Source organism: Equus caballus, chromosome 24 (assembly GCF_041296265.1).
Source record: "Equus caballus isolate H_3958 breed thoroughbred chromosome 24, TB-T2T, whole genome shotgun sequence".
Classification (NCBI taxonomy): domain Eukaryota; kingdom Metazoa; phylum Chordata; class Mammalia; order Perissodactyla; family Equidae; genus Equus; species Equus caballus.
Window position 1 is genome coordinate 973,027 of NC_091707.1, and position 17,107 is coordinate 990,133.

Consider the following 17,107-nt stretch of genomic DNA (forward strand, 5'->3'; position numbering starts at 1 on the left):
TCTTTGCAGGCCTGATCTGGCTGAAGTAGGTCTTCTGCTCTGGGTGTGCTACTTTGCCCTAGAGCTGAAAGGCACAACGTGCTGGCTTCTTTCCAAAGGGCGAGTTGGGCCCCACAGCATCTTGCTTCCAGCTCTTTGGGAAGCTAAGAAACAACTCGCTCTGCACAGTGCTCTTACAGCCTACCGGGAACATCTCTTCCAAAGGCCTGTGAAATGCAGTTTCTTGGCAGGCTTGATCTGGCTGAAGTAGGACTTCTGCTCTGGGTCTGCTACTTTGCCCTAGAGCTGAAAGGGACAACGTGCAGGGTTGTTTCCAAAGGGCGAGTTGGGCCCCTCAGCATCTTGCTTCCAGCTCTTTGCGAACCTACAAAACAACTCGCTCTGCACAGTGCTCTTACAGCCTACCGGGAACATGACTTACAAAGGCCTGTGAAACGCAGTTTCTTTGCAGGCCTGATCTGGCTGAAGTAGGTCTTCTGCTCTGGGTGTGCTACTTTGCCCTAGAGCTGAAAGGCACAACGTGCTGGCTTCTTTCCAAAGGGCGAGTTGGGCCCCACAGCATCTTGCTTCCAGCTCTTTGGGAAGCTAAGAAACAACTCGCTCTGCACAGTGCTCTTACAGCCTACCGGGAACATCTCTTCCAAAGGCCTGTGAAATGCAGTTTCTTTGCAGGCTTGATCTGGCTGAAGTAGGACTTCTGCTCTGGGTCTGCTACTTTGCCCTAGAGCTGAAAGGGACAACGTGCAGGGTTGTTTCCAAAGGGCGAGTTGGGCCCCTCAGCATCTTGCTTCCAGCTCTTTGCGAACCTACAAAACAACTCGCTCTGCACAGTGCTCTTACAGCCTACCGGGAACATGACTTACAAAGGCCTGTGAAACGCAGTTTCTTTGCAGGCCTGATCTGGCTGAAGTAGAACTTCTGCTCTGGGTGTGCCACATGGCCCTAGAGCTGAAAGGCACAACGTGCAGGCTTCTTTCCAAAGGGAGAGTTGGGCCCCACAGCATCTTGCTTCCAGCTCTTTGGGAAGCTAAGAAACAACTCACTCCACACAGTGCTCTTACAGCCTACCGGGAACATCTCTTCCAAAGGCCTGTGAAACGCAGTTTCTTTGCAGGCCTGATCTGGCTGAAGTGGAACTTCTGCTCTGGATGTGCCACATTGACCTAGAGCTCAAAGGCACAACGTGCAGGCTTCTTAAAAAAGGGCGAGGTGGGACCCAGAGCATCTTGCTTCCAGCTCTTTGGGAAGCTAAGAAACAACTCGCTCTGCACAGCGCTCTTACAGCCTACCGGGAACATCTCTTACGAAGGCCTGTGAAACGCAGTTTCTTTGCAGTCCTGATGTATCTGAAGTAGAATTCTGCTCCGGGTGTGTTACATACCCCAAGAGCTGAAAGACACAACGTGCAGTCTCCTATCCAAAGGGCGAGTTGGTCCCCAAGGCATCTTGCTTCCAGCTCTTTGGAAGCTGAGAAACAACTCGCTCTGCACAGTGCTCTTACAGCCTACCGGGAACATCTCTTACAAAGGCCTGTGAAACGCAGTTTCTTTGCAGGCCTGATCTGGCTGAAGTAGAACTTCTGCTCTGGGTGTGCTACATTGCCCTAGAGCTGAAAGGCACAACGTGCAGTCTCAGTTCCAAAGGGAGATTTGGGGCCCAGAGAATCTTGCTTCCACCTCTTTGTGAAGCGAAGAAACAACTCGCTCTGCACAGTGCTCTTACAGCCTACCGTGAACATCTCTTCCAAAGGCCTGTTAAACGCAGTTTCTTTGCAGGCCTGATCTGTCTGAAGTAGAACTTCTGCTCTGGTTGGGCCACATGGCCCTAGAGCTGAAAGGCACAACGTGCAGGCTTCTTTCCAAAGGGCGAGTTGGGACCCAGAGCATCTTGCTTCTAGCTCTTTGGGAAGCTAAGAAACAACTCGCTCTGCACAGTGCTCTTACAGCCTACCGGGAACATCTCTTCCAAAGGCCTGTGAAACGCAGTTTCTTCCCAGCCCTGATCTGGCTGAAGTAGAACTTCTGCTCTGCCGGGTCCTACATGGCGCTAGAGCTGCAAGGCACAAAGTCTTGCCTTGTTTCCACAAGGGTAGACAAGTCCCTCAGGTCCAGATTCCAGCTCTTTCGGCAGCTAAGAAACAACTCGCTCTGCACATTGCTCTTACAGCCTACCGGGAACATCTCTTCCAAAGGCCTGTGAAACGCAGTTTCTTTGCAGGCCTGATCTGGCTGAAGTAGAACTTCTGCTCTGGGTGTGCCACATGGCCCTAGAGCTGAAAGGCACAACGTGCAGGCTTCTTTCCAAAGGGCGAGTTGGGCCCCAGAGCCTCTTGCATCCAGCTCTTTGGGAAGCTAAGAAACAACTCGCTCTGCAGACCTCTTACAGCCAACCGGGAACATCTCTTACAAAGGCCTGTGAAACGCAGTTTCTTTGCAGGCCTGATCTGGCTGAAGTGGGACTTCTGCTCTGGGTGTGCTACTTTGCCCTAGAGCTGAAAGGCACAACGTGAAGGCTTCTTTCCAAAGGGCGAGTTGGGCCCCACAGCATCTTGTTTCCAGCTCTTTGGGAAGCTAAGAAACAACTCGCTCTGCACAGTGCTCTTACAGCCTAGTGGGAACATCTCTTCCAAAGGCCTGTGAAACGCAGTTTCTTTGCAGGCCTGATCTGGCTGAAGTAGGTCTTCTGCTCTGGGTGTGCTACTTTGCCCTAGAGCTGAAAGGCACAACGTGCTGGCTTCTTTCCAAAGGGCGAGTTGGGCCCCACAGCATCTTGCTTCCAGCTGTTTGGGAAGCTAAGAAACAACTCGCTCTGCAGAGTGCTCTTACAGCCTACCGGGAACACCTCTTCCAAAGGCCTGTGAAATGCAGTTTCTTTGCAGGCTTGATCTGGCTGAAGTAGGACTTCTGCTCTGGGTCTGCTACTTTGCCCTAGAGCTGAAAGGGACAACGTGCAGGGTTCTTTCCAAAGGGCGAGTTGGGCCCCTCAGCATCTTGCTTCCAGCTCTTTGCGAACCTACAAAACAACTCGCTCTGCACAGTGCTCTTACAGCCTACCGGGAACATGACTTACAAAGGCCTGTGAAACGCAGTTTCTTTGCAGGCCTGATCTGGCTGAAGTAGGTCTTCTGCTCTGGGTGTGCTACTTTGCCCTAGAGCTGAAAGGCACAACGTGCTGGCTTCTTTCCAAAGGGCGAGTTGGGCCCCACAGCATCTTGCTTCCAGCTCTTTGGGAAGCTAAGAAACAACTCGCTCTGCACAGTGCTCTTACAGCCTACCGGGAACATCTCTTCCAAAGGCCTGTGAAATGCAGTTTCTTTGCAGGCTTGATCTGGCTGAAGTAGGACTTCTGCTCTGGGTCTGCTACTTTGCCCTAGAGCTGAAAGGGACAACGTGCAGGGTTCTTTCCAAAGGGCGAGTTGGGCCCCTCAGCATCTTGCTTCCAGCTCTTTGCGAACCTACAAAACAACTCGCTCTGCACAGTGCTCTTACAGCCTACCGGGAACATGACTTACAAAGGCCTGTGAAACGCAGTTTCTTTGCAGGCCTGATCTGGCTGAAGTAGAACTTCTGCTCTGGGTGTGCCACATGGCCCTAGAGCTGAAAGGCACAACGTGCAGGCTTCTTTCCAAAGGGAGAGTTGGGCCCCACAGCATCTTGCTTCCAGCTCTTTGGGAAGCTAAGAAACAACTCACTCCACACAGTGCTCTTACAGCCTACCGGGAACATCTCTTCCAAAGGCCTGTGAAACGCAGTTTCTTTGCAGGCCTGATCTGGCTGAAGTGGAACTTCTGCTCTGGATGTGCCACATTGACCTAGAGCTCAAAGGCACAACGTGCAGGCTTCTTAAAAAAGGGCGAGGTGGGACCCAGAGCATCTTGCTTCCAGCTCTTTGGGAAGCTAAGAAACAACTCGCTCTGCACAGCGCTCTTACAGCCTACCGGGAACATCTCTTACGAAGGCCTGTGAAACGCAGTTTCTTTGCAGTCCTGATGTATCTGAAGTAGAATTCTGCTCCGGGTGTGCTACATACCCCAAGAGCTGAAAGACACAACGTGCAGTCTCCTATCCAAAGGGCGAGTTGGTCCCCAAAGCATCTTGCTTCCAGCTCTTTGGAAGCTGAGAAACAACTCGCTCTGCACAGTGCTCTTACAGCCTACCGGGAACATCTCTTACAAAGGCCTGTGAAACGCAGTTTCTTTGCAGGCCTGATCTGGCTGAAGTAGAACTTCTGCTCTGGGTGTGCTACATTGCCCTAGAGCTGAAAGGCACAACGTGCAGTCTCAGTTCCAAAGGGAGATTTGGGGCCCAGAGAATCTTGCTTCCACCTCTTTGTGAAGCGAAGAAACAACTCGCTCTGCACAGTGCTCTTACAGCCTACCGTGAACATCTCTTCCAAAGGCCTGTTAAACGCAGTTTCTTTGCAGGCCTGATCTGGCTGAAGTAGAACTTCTGCTCTGGTTGGGCCACATGGCCCTAGAGCTGAAAGGCACAACGTGCAGGCTTCTTTCCAAAGGGCGAGTTGGGACCCACAGCATCTTGCTTCCAGCTCTTTGGGAAGCTAAGAAACAACTCGCTCTGCACAGTGCTCTTACAGCCTTTGGGAACATCTCTCCCAAAGGCCTGTGAAACGCAGTTTCTTCCCAGCCCTGATCTGGCTGAAGTAGAACTTCTGCTCTGCCGGGTCCTACATGGCGCTAGACCTGCAAGGCACAAAGTCTTGCCTTGTTTCCACAAGGGTAGACAAGTCCCTCAGGTCCAGATTCCAGCTCTTTCGGCAGCTAAGAAACAACTCGCTCTGCACAGTGCTCTTACAGCCTACCGGGAACATCTCTTACAAAGGCCTGTGAAACGCAGTTTCTTTCCAGGCCTGTTCTGGCTGAAGTAGAACTTCTGCTCTGGGTGTGCCACATGGCCCTAGAGCTGAAAGGCACAACGTGCAGGCTTCTTTCCAAAGGGCGAGTTGGGCAACAAAGCCTCTTGCATCCAGCTCTTTGGGAAGCTAAGAAACAACTCGCTCTGCAGACCTCTTACAGCCAACCGGGAACATCTCTTACAAAGGCCTGTGAAACGCAGTTTCTTTGCAGGCCTGATCTGGCTGAAGTGGGACTTCTGCTCTGGGTGTGCTACTTTGCCCTAGAGCTGAAAGGCACAACGTGCAGGCTTCTTTCCAAAGGGCGAGTTGGGCCCCACAGCATCTTGTTTCCAGCTCTTTGGGAAGCTAAGAAACAACTCGCTCTGCACAGTGCTCTTACAGCCTACCGGGAACATCTCTTCCAAAGGCCTGTGAAACGCAGTTTCTTTGCAGGCCTGATCTGGCTGAAGTAGGTCTTCTGCTCTGGGTGTGCTACTTTGCCCTAGAGCTGAAAGGCACAACGTGCTGGCTTCTTTCCAAAGGGCGAGTTGGGCCCCACAGCATCTTGCTTCCAGCTCTTTGGGAAGCGAAGAAACAACTCGCTCTGCACAGTGCTCTTACAGCCTACCGGGAACATCTCTTCCAAAGGCCTGTGAAACGCAGTTTCTTCCCATCCCTGATCTGGCTGAAGTAGAACTTCTGCTCTGCCGGGTCCTACATGGCGCTGGAGCTGCAAGGCACAAAGTCCTGCCTTGTTTCCACAAGGGTAGACAAGTCCCTCAGGTCCAGCTTCCAGCTCTTTCGGCAGCTAAGAAACAACTCGCTCTGCACAGTGCTCTTACAGCCTACCGGGAGCATCTCTTCCAAAGACCTGTGAAACGCAGTTTCTTTGCAGGCCTGATCTGGCTGAAGTAGAACTTCTGCTCTGGGTTTGCTACATTGCCCTGGAGCTGAGAGGCTCAACCCGCAGTTTTCTTTCCAAAGGGCGAGTTGGGCCCCAAAGCATCTTGCTTCCAGCTCTTTGGGAAGCTAAGAAACTATTCGCTCTGCAGACCTCTCTTACAGCCAACCGGGAACATCTCTTGCAAAGGCCTGAGAAATACAGTTTCCTTGCAGGCCTTATCTCGCTGAGGTAGAACTGCTGCTATGCCGTGTCCTACATCGGCCTAGAGTTGCAAGGCTCAAAGTCCTGCCTTGACTCCTCAAGGGCAGACAGGCCCCACAGCGTGGGGCTTCCACCTCTTTGGGCAGCTAAGAAACAACTTGCTCTGCACTGGTGTTTTACAGCCTACAGGGAACGAGTCTTACAAAGGCCTGTGAAACGCAGTTTCTTCCCAGGCCTGATCTGGCTGAAGTAGAACTTCTGCTCTGCTGGGTCCTACATGGCGCTGGAGCTGCAAGGCACAAAGTCCTGCCTTGTTTCCACAAGGGTAGACAAGTCCCTCAGGTCCAGCTTCCAGCTCTTTCGGCAGCTAAGAAACAAATAGCTCTGCACAGTGCTCTTACGGCCTACCGGGAACATCTCTTACAAAGGCCTGTGAAACGCAGTTTCTTTCCAGGCCTGTTCTGGCTGAAGTAGAACTTCTGCTCTGGGTGAGCCACGTGGCCCTAGAGCTGAAAGGCACAACGTGCAGGCTTCTTTCCAAAGGGCGAGTTGGGCCCCAAAGCCTCTTGCATCCAGCTCTTTGGGAAGCTAAGAAACAACTCGCTCTGCAGACCTCTTACAGCCAACCGGGAACATCTCTTACAAAGGCCTGTGAAACGCAGTTTCTTTGCAGGCCTGATCTGGCTGAAGTAGGACTTCTGCTCTGGGTGTGCTACTTTGCCCTAGAGCTGAAAGGCACAACGTGCAGGCTTCTTTCCAAAGGGCGAGTTGGGCCCCACAGCATCTTGTTTCCAGCTCTTTGGGAAGCTAAGAAACAACTCGCTCTGCACAGTGCTCTTACAGCCTACCGGGAACATCTCTTCCAAAGGCCTGTGAAACGCAGTTTCTTTGCAGGCCTGATCTGGCTGAAGTAGGACTTCTGCTCTGGGTGTGCTACTTTGCCCTAGAGCTGAAAGGCAAAACGTGCTGGCTTCTTTCCAAAGGGCGAGTTGGGCCCCACAGCATCTTGCTTCCAGCTCTTTGGGAAGCTAAGAAACAACTCGCTCTGCACAGTGCTCTTACAGCCTACGGGGAACATCTCTTCCAAAGGCCTGTGAAACGCAGTTTCTTTGCAGGCTTGATCTGGCTGAAGTAGGACTTCTGCTCTGGGTCTGCTACTTTGCCCTAGAGCTGAAAGGGACAACGTGCAGGGTTCTTTCCAAAGGGCGAGTTGGGCCCCTCAGCATCTTGCTTCCAGCTCTTTGCGAACCTACAAAACAACTCGCTCTGCACAGTGCTCTTACAGCCTAGTGGGAACATCTCTTCCAAAGGCCTGTGAAACGCAGTTTCTTTGCAGGCCTGATCTGGCTGAAGTAAGTCTTCTTGTCTGGGTGTGCTACTTTGCCCTAGAGCTGAAAGGCACAACGTGCAGGCTTCTTTCCAAAGGGCGAGTTGGGCCCCACAGCATCTTCCTTCCAGCTCTTTGGGAACCTAAGAAACAACTCGCTCTGCACAGTGCTCTTACAGCCTAGTGGTTACATCTCTTCCAAAGGCCCGTGAAACACAGTTTCTTTGCAGGCCTGATCTGGCTGAAGTAGGTCTTCTGCTCTGGGTGTGCTACTTTGCCCTAGAGCTGAAAGGCACAACGTGCAGGCTTCTTTCCAAAGGGCGAGTTGGGCCTCAGAGCATCTTGCTTCCAGCTCTTTGGGAAGCGAAGAAACAACTCGCTCTGCACAGTGCTCTTACAGCCTACCGGGAAGATCTCTTCCAAAGGCCTGTGAAACGCAGTTTCTTCCCAGCCCTGATCTGGCTGAAGTAGAACTTCTGGTCTGCCGGGTCCTACATGGCGCTAGAGCTGCAAGGCACAATGTCTTGCCTTGTTTCCACAAGGGTAGACAAGTCCCTCAGGTCCAGATTCCAGCTCTTTCGGCAGCTAAGAAACAACTCGCTCTGCACAGTGCTCTTACAGCCTACCGGGAACATCTCTTCCAAAGGGCTGTGAAACGCAGTTTCTTTGCAGGCCTGATCTGGCTGAAGTAGAACTTCTGCTCTGGGTGTGCTACGTTGCCCTGGAGCTGAAAGGCACAATCCGCAGGCTTCTTTCCAAAGGACGATTTGGGCCCCATAGCATCTTCCTTCCAGCTCTTTGGGAAGCTAAGAAGCAACTGGCTCTGCAGACCTCTCTTACAGCCAACTGGGAGCATCTCTTGCAAAGGCCTGAGAAATGCAGTTTCTTTGCAGGCCTTATCTCGCTGAGGTAGAACTGCTGCTATGCCATATCCTACTTCGGCCTAGAGTTGCAAGGCTCAAAGTCCTGCCTTTACTCCTCAAGGGCAGACAGGCCCCACAGCGTGGGGATTCCACCTCTTTGGGCAGCTAAGAAACAACTTGCTCTGCACTGGTGTTTTACAGCCTACAGGGAACGAGTCTTACAAAGGCCTGTGAAACGCAGTTTCTTCCCAGCCCTGATGTGGCTGAAGTAGAACTTCTGCTCTGCCGGGTCCTACATGGCGCTAGAGCTGCAAGGCACAAAGTCCTGCCTTGTTTCCACAAGGGTAGACAAGTCCCTCAGGTCCAGCTTCCAGCTCTTTCGGCAGCTAAGAAACAACTCGCTCTGCACAGTGCTCTTACAGCCTACCGGGAGCATCTCTTCCAAAGGCCTGTGAAACGCAGTTTCTTTCCAGGCCTGTTCTGGCTGAAGTAGAACTTCTGCTCTGGGTGTGGCACATGGCCCTAGAGCTGAAAGGCACAACGTGCAGGCTTCTTTCCAAAGGGCGAGTTGGGCCCCAGAGCCTCTTGCATCCAGCTCTTTGGGAAGCTAAGAAACAACTCGCTCTGCAGACCTCTTACAGCCAACCGGGAACATCTCTTACAAAGTCCTGTGAAACGCAGTTTCTTTGCAGGCCTGATCTGGCTGAAGTGGGACTTCTGCTCTGGGTGTGCTACTTTGCCCTAGAGCTGAAAGGCACAACGTGAAGGCTTCTTTCCAAAGGGCGAGTTGGGCCCCACAGCATCTTGTTTCCAGCTCTTTGGGAAGCTAAGAAACAACTCGCTCTGCACAGTGCTCTTACAGCCTAGTGGGAACATCTCTTCCAAAGGCCTGTGAAACGCAGTTTCTTTGCAGGCCTGATCTGGCTGAAGTAGGTCTTCTGCTCTGGGTGTGCTACTTTGCCCTAGAGCTGAAAGGCACAACGTGCTGGCTTCTTTCCAAAGGGCGAGTTGGGCCCCACAGCATCTTGCTTCCAGCTCTTTGGGAAGCTAAGAAACAACTCGCTCTGCACAGTGCTCTTACAGCCTACCGGGAACATCTCTTCCAAAGGCCTGTGAAATGCAGTTTCTTTGCAGGCTTGATCTGGCTGAAGTAGGACTTCTGCTCTGGGTCTGCTACTTTGCCCTAGAGCTGAAAGGGACAACGTGCAGGGTTCTTTCCAAAGGGCGAGTTGGGCCCCTCAGCATCTTGCTTCCAGCTCTTTGCGAACCTACAAAACAACTCGCTCTGCACAGTGCTCTTACAGCCTACCGGGAACATGACTTACAAAGGCCTGTGAAACGCAGTTTCTTTGCAGGCCTGATCTGGCTGAAGTAGGTCTTCTGCTCTGGGTGTGCTACTTTGCCCTAGAGCTGAAAGGCACAACGTGCTGGCTTCTTTCCAAAGGGCGAGTTGGGCCCCACAGCATCTTGCTTCCAGCTCTTTGGGAAGCTAAGAAACAACTCGCTCTGCACAGTGCTCTTACAGCCTACCGGGAACATCTCTTCCAAAGGCCTGTGAAATGCAGTTTCTTTGCAGGCTTGATCTGGCTGAAGTAGGACTTCTGCTCTGGGTCTGCTACTTTGCCCTAGAGCTGAAAGGGACAACGTGCAGGGTTCTTTCCAAAGGGCGAGTTGGGCCCCTCAGCATCTTGCTTCCAGCTCTTTGCGAACCTACAAAACAACTCGCTCTGCACAGTGCTCTTACAGCCTACCGGGAACATGACTTACAAAGGCCTGTGAAACGCAGTTTCTTTGCAGGCCTGATCTGGCTGAAGTAGAACTTCTGCTCTGGGTGTGCTACATTGCCCTAGAGCTGAAAGGCACAACGTGCAGTCTCAGTTCCAAAGGGAGATTTGGGGCCCAGAGAATCTTGCTTCCACCTCTTTGTGAAGCGAAGAAACAACTCGCTCTGCACAGTGCTCTTACAGCCTACCGTGAACATCTCTTCCAAAGGCCTGTTAAACGCAGTTTCTTTGCAGGCCTGATCTGGCTGAAGTAGAACTTCTGCTCTGGTTGGGCCACATGGCCCTAGAGCTGAAAGGCACAACGTGCAGGCTTCTTTCCAAAGGGCGAGTTGGGACCCAGAGCATCTTGCTTCCAGCTCTTTGGGAAGCTAAGAAACAACTCGCTCTGCACAGTGCTCTTACAGCCTTCGGGAACATCTCTTCCAAAGGCCTGTGAAACGCAGTTTCTTCCCAGCCCTGATCTGGCTGAAGTAGAACTTCTGCTCTGCCGGGTCCTACATGGCGCTAGACCTGCAAGGCACAAAGTCTTGCCTTGTTTCCACAAGGGTAGACAAGTCCCTCAGGTCCAGATTCCAGCTCTTTCGGCAGCTAAGAAACAACTCGCTCTGCACAGTGCTCTTACAGCCTACCGGGAACATCTCTTACAAAGGCCTGTGAAACGCAGTTTCTTTCCAGGCCTGTTCTGGCTGAAGTAGAACTTCTGCTCTGGGTGTGCCACATGGCCCTAGAGCTGAAAGGCACAACGTGCAGGCTTCTTTCCAAAGGGCGAGTTGGGCCCCAAAGCCTCCTGCATCCAGCTCTTTGGGAAGCTAAGAAACAACTCGCTCTGCAGACCTCTTACAGCCAACCGGGAACATCTCTTACAAAGGCCTGTGAAACGCAGTTTCTTTGCAGGCCTGATCTGGCTGAAGTGGGACTTCTGCTCTGGGTGTGCTACTTTGCCCTAGAGCTGAAAGGCACAACGTGCAGGCTTCTTTCCAAAGGGCGAGTTGGGCCCCACAGCATCTTCCTTCCAGCTCTTTGGGAACCTAAGAAACAACTCGCTCTGCACAGTGCTCTTACAGCCTAGTGGTTACATCTCTTCCAAAGGCCCGTGAAACGCAGTTTCTTTGCAGGCCTGATCTGGCTGAAGCAGGTCTTCTGCTCTGGGTGTGCTACTTTGTCCTAGAGCTGAAAGGCACAACGTGCAGGCTTCTTTCCAAAGGGCGAGTTGGGCCTCAGAGCATCTTGCTTCCAGCTCTTTGGGAAGCGAAGAAACAACTCGCTCTGCACAGTGCTCTTACAGCCTACCGGGAAGATCTCTTCCAAAGGCCTGTGAAACGCAGTTTCTTCCCAGCCCTGATCTGGCTGAAGTAGAACTTCTGGTCTGCCGGGTCCTACATGGCGCTAGAGCTGCAAGGCACAAAGTCTTGCCTTGTTTCCACAAGGGTAGACAAGTCCCTCAGGTCCAGATTCCAGCTCTTTCGGCAGCTAAGAAATAACACGCTCTGCACAGTGCTCTTACAGCCTACCGGGAACATCTCTTCCAAAGGGCTGTGAAACGCAGTTTCTTTGCAGGCCTGATCTGGCTGAAGTAGAACTTCTGCTCTGCCGGGTCCTACATGGCGCTGGAGCTGCAAGGCACAAAGTCCTGCCTTGTTTCCACAAGGGTAGACAAGTCCCTCAGGTCCAGCTTCCAGCTCTTTCGGCAGCTAAGAAACAACTCGCTCTGCACAGTGCTCTTACAGCCTACCGGGAACATCTCTTCCAAAGGCCTGTGAAACGCAGTTTCTTTGCAGGCCTGATCTGGCTGAAGTAGGACTTCTGCTCTGGGTGTGCTACTTTGCCCTAGAGCTGAAAGGCACAACGTGCTGGCTTCTTTCCAAAGGGCGAGTTGGGCCCCACAGCATCTTGCTTCCAGCTCTTTGGGAAGCTAAGAAACAACTCACTCTGCACAGTGCTCTTCCAACCAAGTGAGAACATCTCTTAAAAAGGAATGTGAAACGCAGTTTCTTTGCAGGCCTGATCTGGGTGAAGTAAGTCTTCTGGTCTGGGTGTGCTACTTTGCCCTAGAGCTGAAAGGCACAACGTGCAGGCTTCTTTCCAAAGGGCGAGTTGGTCCCCAAAGCCTCTTGCATCCAGCTCTTTGGGAAGCTAAGAAACAACTCGCTCTGCAGACCTCTTACAGCCAACCGGGAACATCTCTTACAAAGGCCTGTGAAACGCAGTTTCTTTGCAGGCCTGATCTGGCTGAAGTAGGACTTCTGCTCTGGGTGTGCTACTTTGCCCTAGAGCTGAAAGGCACAACGTGCAGGCTTCTTTCCAAAGGGCGAGTTGGACCCCACAGAATCTTGTTTCCAGCTCTTTGGGAAGCTAAGAAACAACTCGCTCTGCACAGTGCTCTTACAGCCTACCGGGAACATCTCTTCCAAAGGCCTGTGAAACGCAGTTTCTTTGCAGGCCTGATCTGGCTGAAGTAGGACTTCTGCTCTGGGTGTGCTACTTTGCCCTAGAGCTGAAAGGCACAACGTGCTGGCTTCTTTCCAAAGGGCGAGTTGGGCCCCACAGCATCTTGCTTCCAGCTCTTTGGGAAGCTAAGAAACAACTCGCTCTGCACAGTGCTCTTACAGCCTACCGGGAACATCTCTTCCAAAGGCCTGTGAAATGCAGTTTCTTTGCAGGCTTGATCTGGCTGAAGTAGGACGTCTGCTCTGGGTCTGCTACTTTGCCCTAGAGCTGAAAGGGACAACGTGCAGGGTTCTTTCCAAAGGGCGAGTTGGGCCCCTCAGCATCTTGCTTCCAGCTCTTTGCGAACCTACAAAACAACTCGCTCTGCACAGTGCTCTTACAGCCTAGTGGGAACATCTCTTCCAAAGGCCTGTGAAACGCAGTTTCTTTGCAGGCCTGATCTGGCTGAAGTAAGTCTTCTTGTCTGGGTGTGCTACTTTGCCCTAGAGCTGAAAGGCACAACGTGCAGGCTTCTTTCCAAAGGGCGAGTTGGGCCCCACAGCATCTTCCTTCCAGCTCTTTGGGAACCTAAGAAACAACTCGCTCTGCACAGTGCTCTTACAGCCTAGTGGTTACATCTCTTCCAAAGGCCCGTGAAACGCAGTTTCTTTGCAGGCCTGATCTGGCTGAAGCAGGTCTTCTGCTCTGGGTGTGCTACTTTGCCCTAGAGCTGAAAGGCACAACGTGCAGGCTTCTTTCCAAAGGGCGAGTTGGGCCTCAGAGCATCTTGCTTCCAGCTCTTTGGGAAGCGAAGAAACAACTCGCTCTGCACAGTGCTCTTACAGCCTACCGGGATGATTTCTTCCAAAGGCCTGTGAAACGCAGTTTCTTCCCAGCCCTGATCTGGCTGAAGTAGAACTTCTGGTCTGCCGGGTCCTACATGGCGCTAGAGCTGCAAGGCACAAAGTCTTGCCTTGTTTCCACAAGGGTAGACAAGTCCCTCAGGTCCAGATTCCAGCTCTTTCGGCAGCTAAGAAATAACACGCTCTGCACAGTGCTCTTACAGCCTACCGGGAACATCTCTTCCAAAGGCCTGTGAAACGCAGTTTCTTTGCAGGCTTGATCTGGCTGAAGTAGGACTTCTGCTCTGGGTCTGCTACTTTGCCCTAGAGCTGAAAGGGACAACGTGCAGGGTTCTTTCCAAAGGGCGAGTTGGGCCCCACAGCATCTTGCTTCCAGCTCTTTGCGAACCTACAAAACAACTCGCTCTGCACAGTGCTCTTACAGCCTACCGGGAACATGACTTACAAAGGCCTGTGAAACGCAGTTTCTTTGCAGGCCTGATCTGGCTGAAGTAGAACTTCTGCTCTGGGTGTGCCACATGGCCCTAGAGCTGAAAGGCACAACGTGCAGGCTTCTTTCCAAAGGGAGAGTTGGGCCCCACAGCATCTTGCTTCCAGCTCTTTGGGAAGCTAAGAAACAACTCACTCCACACAGTGCTCTTACAGCCTACCGGGAACATCTCTTCCAAAGGCCTGTGAAACGCAGTTTCTTTGCAGGCCTGATCTGGCTGAAGTGGAACTTCTGCTCTGGATGTGCCACATTGACCTAGAGCTCAAAGGCACAACGTGCAGGCTTCTTTCCAAAGGGCGAGTTGGGACCCAGAGCATCTTGCATCCAGCTCTTTGGGAAGCTAAGAAACAACTCGCTCTGCAGACCTCTTACAGCCAACCGGGAACATCTCTTACAAAGGCCTGTGAAACGCAGTTTCTTTGCAGGCCTGATCTGGCTGAAGTGGGACTTCTGCTCTGGGTGTGCTACTTTGCCCTAGAGCTGAAAGGCACAACGTGCAGGCTTCTTTCCAAAGGGCGAGTTGGGCCCCACAGCATCTTGTTTCCAGCTCTTTGGGAAGCTAAGAAACAACTCGCTCTGCACAGTGCTCTTACAGCCTACCGGGAACATCTCTTCCAAAGGCCTGTGAAACGCAGTTTCTTTGCAGGCCTGATCTGGCTGAAGTAGGTCTTCTGCTCTGGGTGTGCTACTTTGCCCTAGAGCTGAAAGGCACAACGTGCTGGCTTCTTTCCAAAGGGCGAGTTGGGCCCCACAGCATCTTGCTTCCAGCTCTTTGGGAAGCTAAGAAACAACTCGCTCTGCACAGTGCTCCTACAGCCTACCGGGAACATCTCTTCCAAAGGCCTGTGAAATGCAGTTTCTTTGCAGGCTTGATCTGGCTGAAGTAGGACTTCTGCTCTGGGTCTGCTACTTTGCCCTAGAGCTGAAAGGGACAACGTGCAGGGTTCTTTCCAAAGGGCGAGTTGGGCCCCTCAGCATCTTGCTTCCAGCTCTTTGCGAACCTACAAAACAACTCGCTCTGCACAGTGCTCTTACAGCCTAGTGGGAACATCTCTTCCAAAGGCCTGTGAAACGCAGTTTCTTTGCAGGCCTGATCTGGCTGAAGTAAGTCTTCTTGTCTGGGTGTGCTACTTTGCCCTAGAGCTGAAAGGCACAACGTGCAGGCTTCTTTCCAAAGGGCGAGTTGGGCCCCACAGCATCTTCCTTCCAGCTCTTTGGGAACCTAAGAAACAACTCGCTCTGCACAGTGCTCTTACAGCCTAGTGGTTACATCTCTTCCAAAGGCCCGTGAAACGCAGTTTCTTTGCAGGCCTGATCTGGCTGAAGCAGGTCTTCTGCTCTGGGTGTGCTACTTTGTCCTAGAGCTGAAAGGCACAACGTGCAGGCTTCTTTCCAAAGGGCGAGTTGGGCCTCAGAGCATCTTGCTTCCAGCTCTTTGGGAAGCGAAGAAACAACTCGCTCTGCACAGTGCTCTTACAGCCTACCGGGAAGATCTCTTCCAAAGGCCTGTGAAACGCAGTTTCTTCCCAGCCCTGATCTGGCTGAAGTAGAACTTCTGGTCTGCCGGGTCCTACATGGCGCTAGAGCTGCAAGGCACAAAGTCTTGCCTTGTTTCCACAAGGGTAGACAAGTCCCTCAGGTCCAGATTCCAGCTCTTTCGGCAGCTAAGAAATAACACGCTCTGCACAGTGCTCTTACAGCCTACCGGGAACATCTCTTCCAAAGGGCTGTGAAACGCAGTTTCTTTGCAGGCCTGATCTGGCTGAAGTAGAACTTCTGCTCTGGGTGTGCTACGTTGCCCTGGAGCTGAAAGGCACAATCCGCAGGCTTCTTTCCAAAGGACGATTTGGGCCCCATAGCATCTTCCTTCCAGCTCTTTGGGAAGCTAAGAAGCAACTGGCTCTGCAGACCTCTCTTACAGCCAACTGGGAGCATCTCTTGCAAAGGCCTGAGAAATGCAGTTTCTTTGCAGGCCTTATCTCGCTGAGGTAGAACTGCTGCTATGCCATATCCTACTTCGGCCTAGAGTTGCAAGGCTCAAAGTCCTGCCTTGACTCCTCAAGGGCAGACAGGCCCCACAGCGTGGGGATTCCACCTCTTTGGGCAGCTAAGAAACAACTTGCTCTGCACTGGTGTTTTACAGCCTACAGGGAACGAGTCTTACAAAGGCCTGTGAAACGCAGTTTCTTCCCAGCCCTGATGTGGCTGAAGTAGAACTTCTGCTCTGCCGGGTCCTACATGGCGCTAGAGCTGCAAGGCACAAAGTCCTGCCTTGTTTCCACAAGGGTAGACAAGTCCCTCAGGTCCAGCTTCCAGCTCTTTCGGCAGCTAAGAAACAACTCGCTCTGCACAGTGCTCTTACAGCCTACCGGGAGCATCTCTTCCAAAGGCCTGTGAAACGCAGTTTCTTTCCAGGCCTGTTCTGGCTGAAGTAGAACTTCTGCTCTGGGTGTGCCACATGGCCCTAGAGCTGAAAGGCACAACGTGCAGGCTTCTTTCCAAAGGGCGAGTTGGGCCCCAGAGCCTCTTGCATCCAGCTCTTTGGGAAGCTAAGAAACAACTCGCTCTGCAGACCTCTTACAGCCAACCGGGAACATCTCTTACAAAGGCCTGTGAAACGCAGTTTCTTTGCAGGCCTGATCTGGCTGAAGTGGGACTTCTGCTCTGGGTGTGCTACTTTGCCCTAGAGCTGAAAGGCACAACGTGAAGGCTTCTTTCCAAAGGGCGAGTTGGGCCCCACAGCATCTTGTTTCCAGCTCTTTGGGAAGCTAAGAAACAACTCGCTCTGCACAGTGCTCTTACAGCCTAGTGGGAACATCTCTTCCAAAGGCCTGTGAAACGCAGTTTCTTTGCAGGCCTGATCTGGCTGAAGTAGGTCTTCTGCTCTGGGTGTGCTACTTTGCCCTAGAGCTGAAAGGCACAACGTGCTGGCTTCTTTCCAAAGGGCGAGTTGGGCCCCACAGCATCTTGCTTCCAGCTCTTTGGGAAGCTAAGAAACAACTCGCTCTGCACAGTGCTCTTACAGCCTACCGGGAACATCTCTTCCAAAGGCCTGTGAAATGCAGTTTCTTGGCAGGCTTGATCTGGCTGAAGTAGGACTTCTGCTCTGGGTCTGCTACTTTGCCCTAGAGCTGAAAGGGACAACGTGCAGGGTTGTTTCCAAAGGGCGAGTTGGGCCCCTCAGCATCTTGCTTCCAGCTCTTTGCGAACCTACAAAACAACTCGCTCTGCACAGTGCTCTTACAGCCTACCGGGAACATGACTTACAAAGGCCTGTGAAACGCAGTTTCTTTGCAGGCCTGATCTGGCTGAAGTAGGTCTTCTGCTCTGGGTGTGCTACTTTGCCCTAGAGCTGAAAGGCACAACGTGCTGGCTTCTTTCCAAAGGGCGAGTTGGG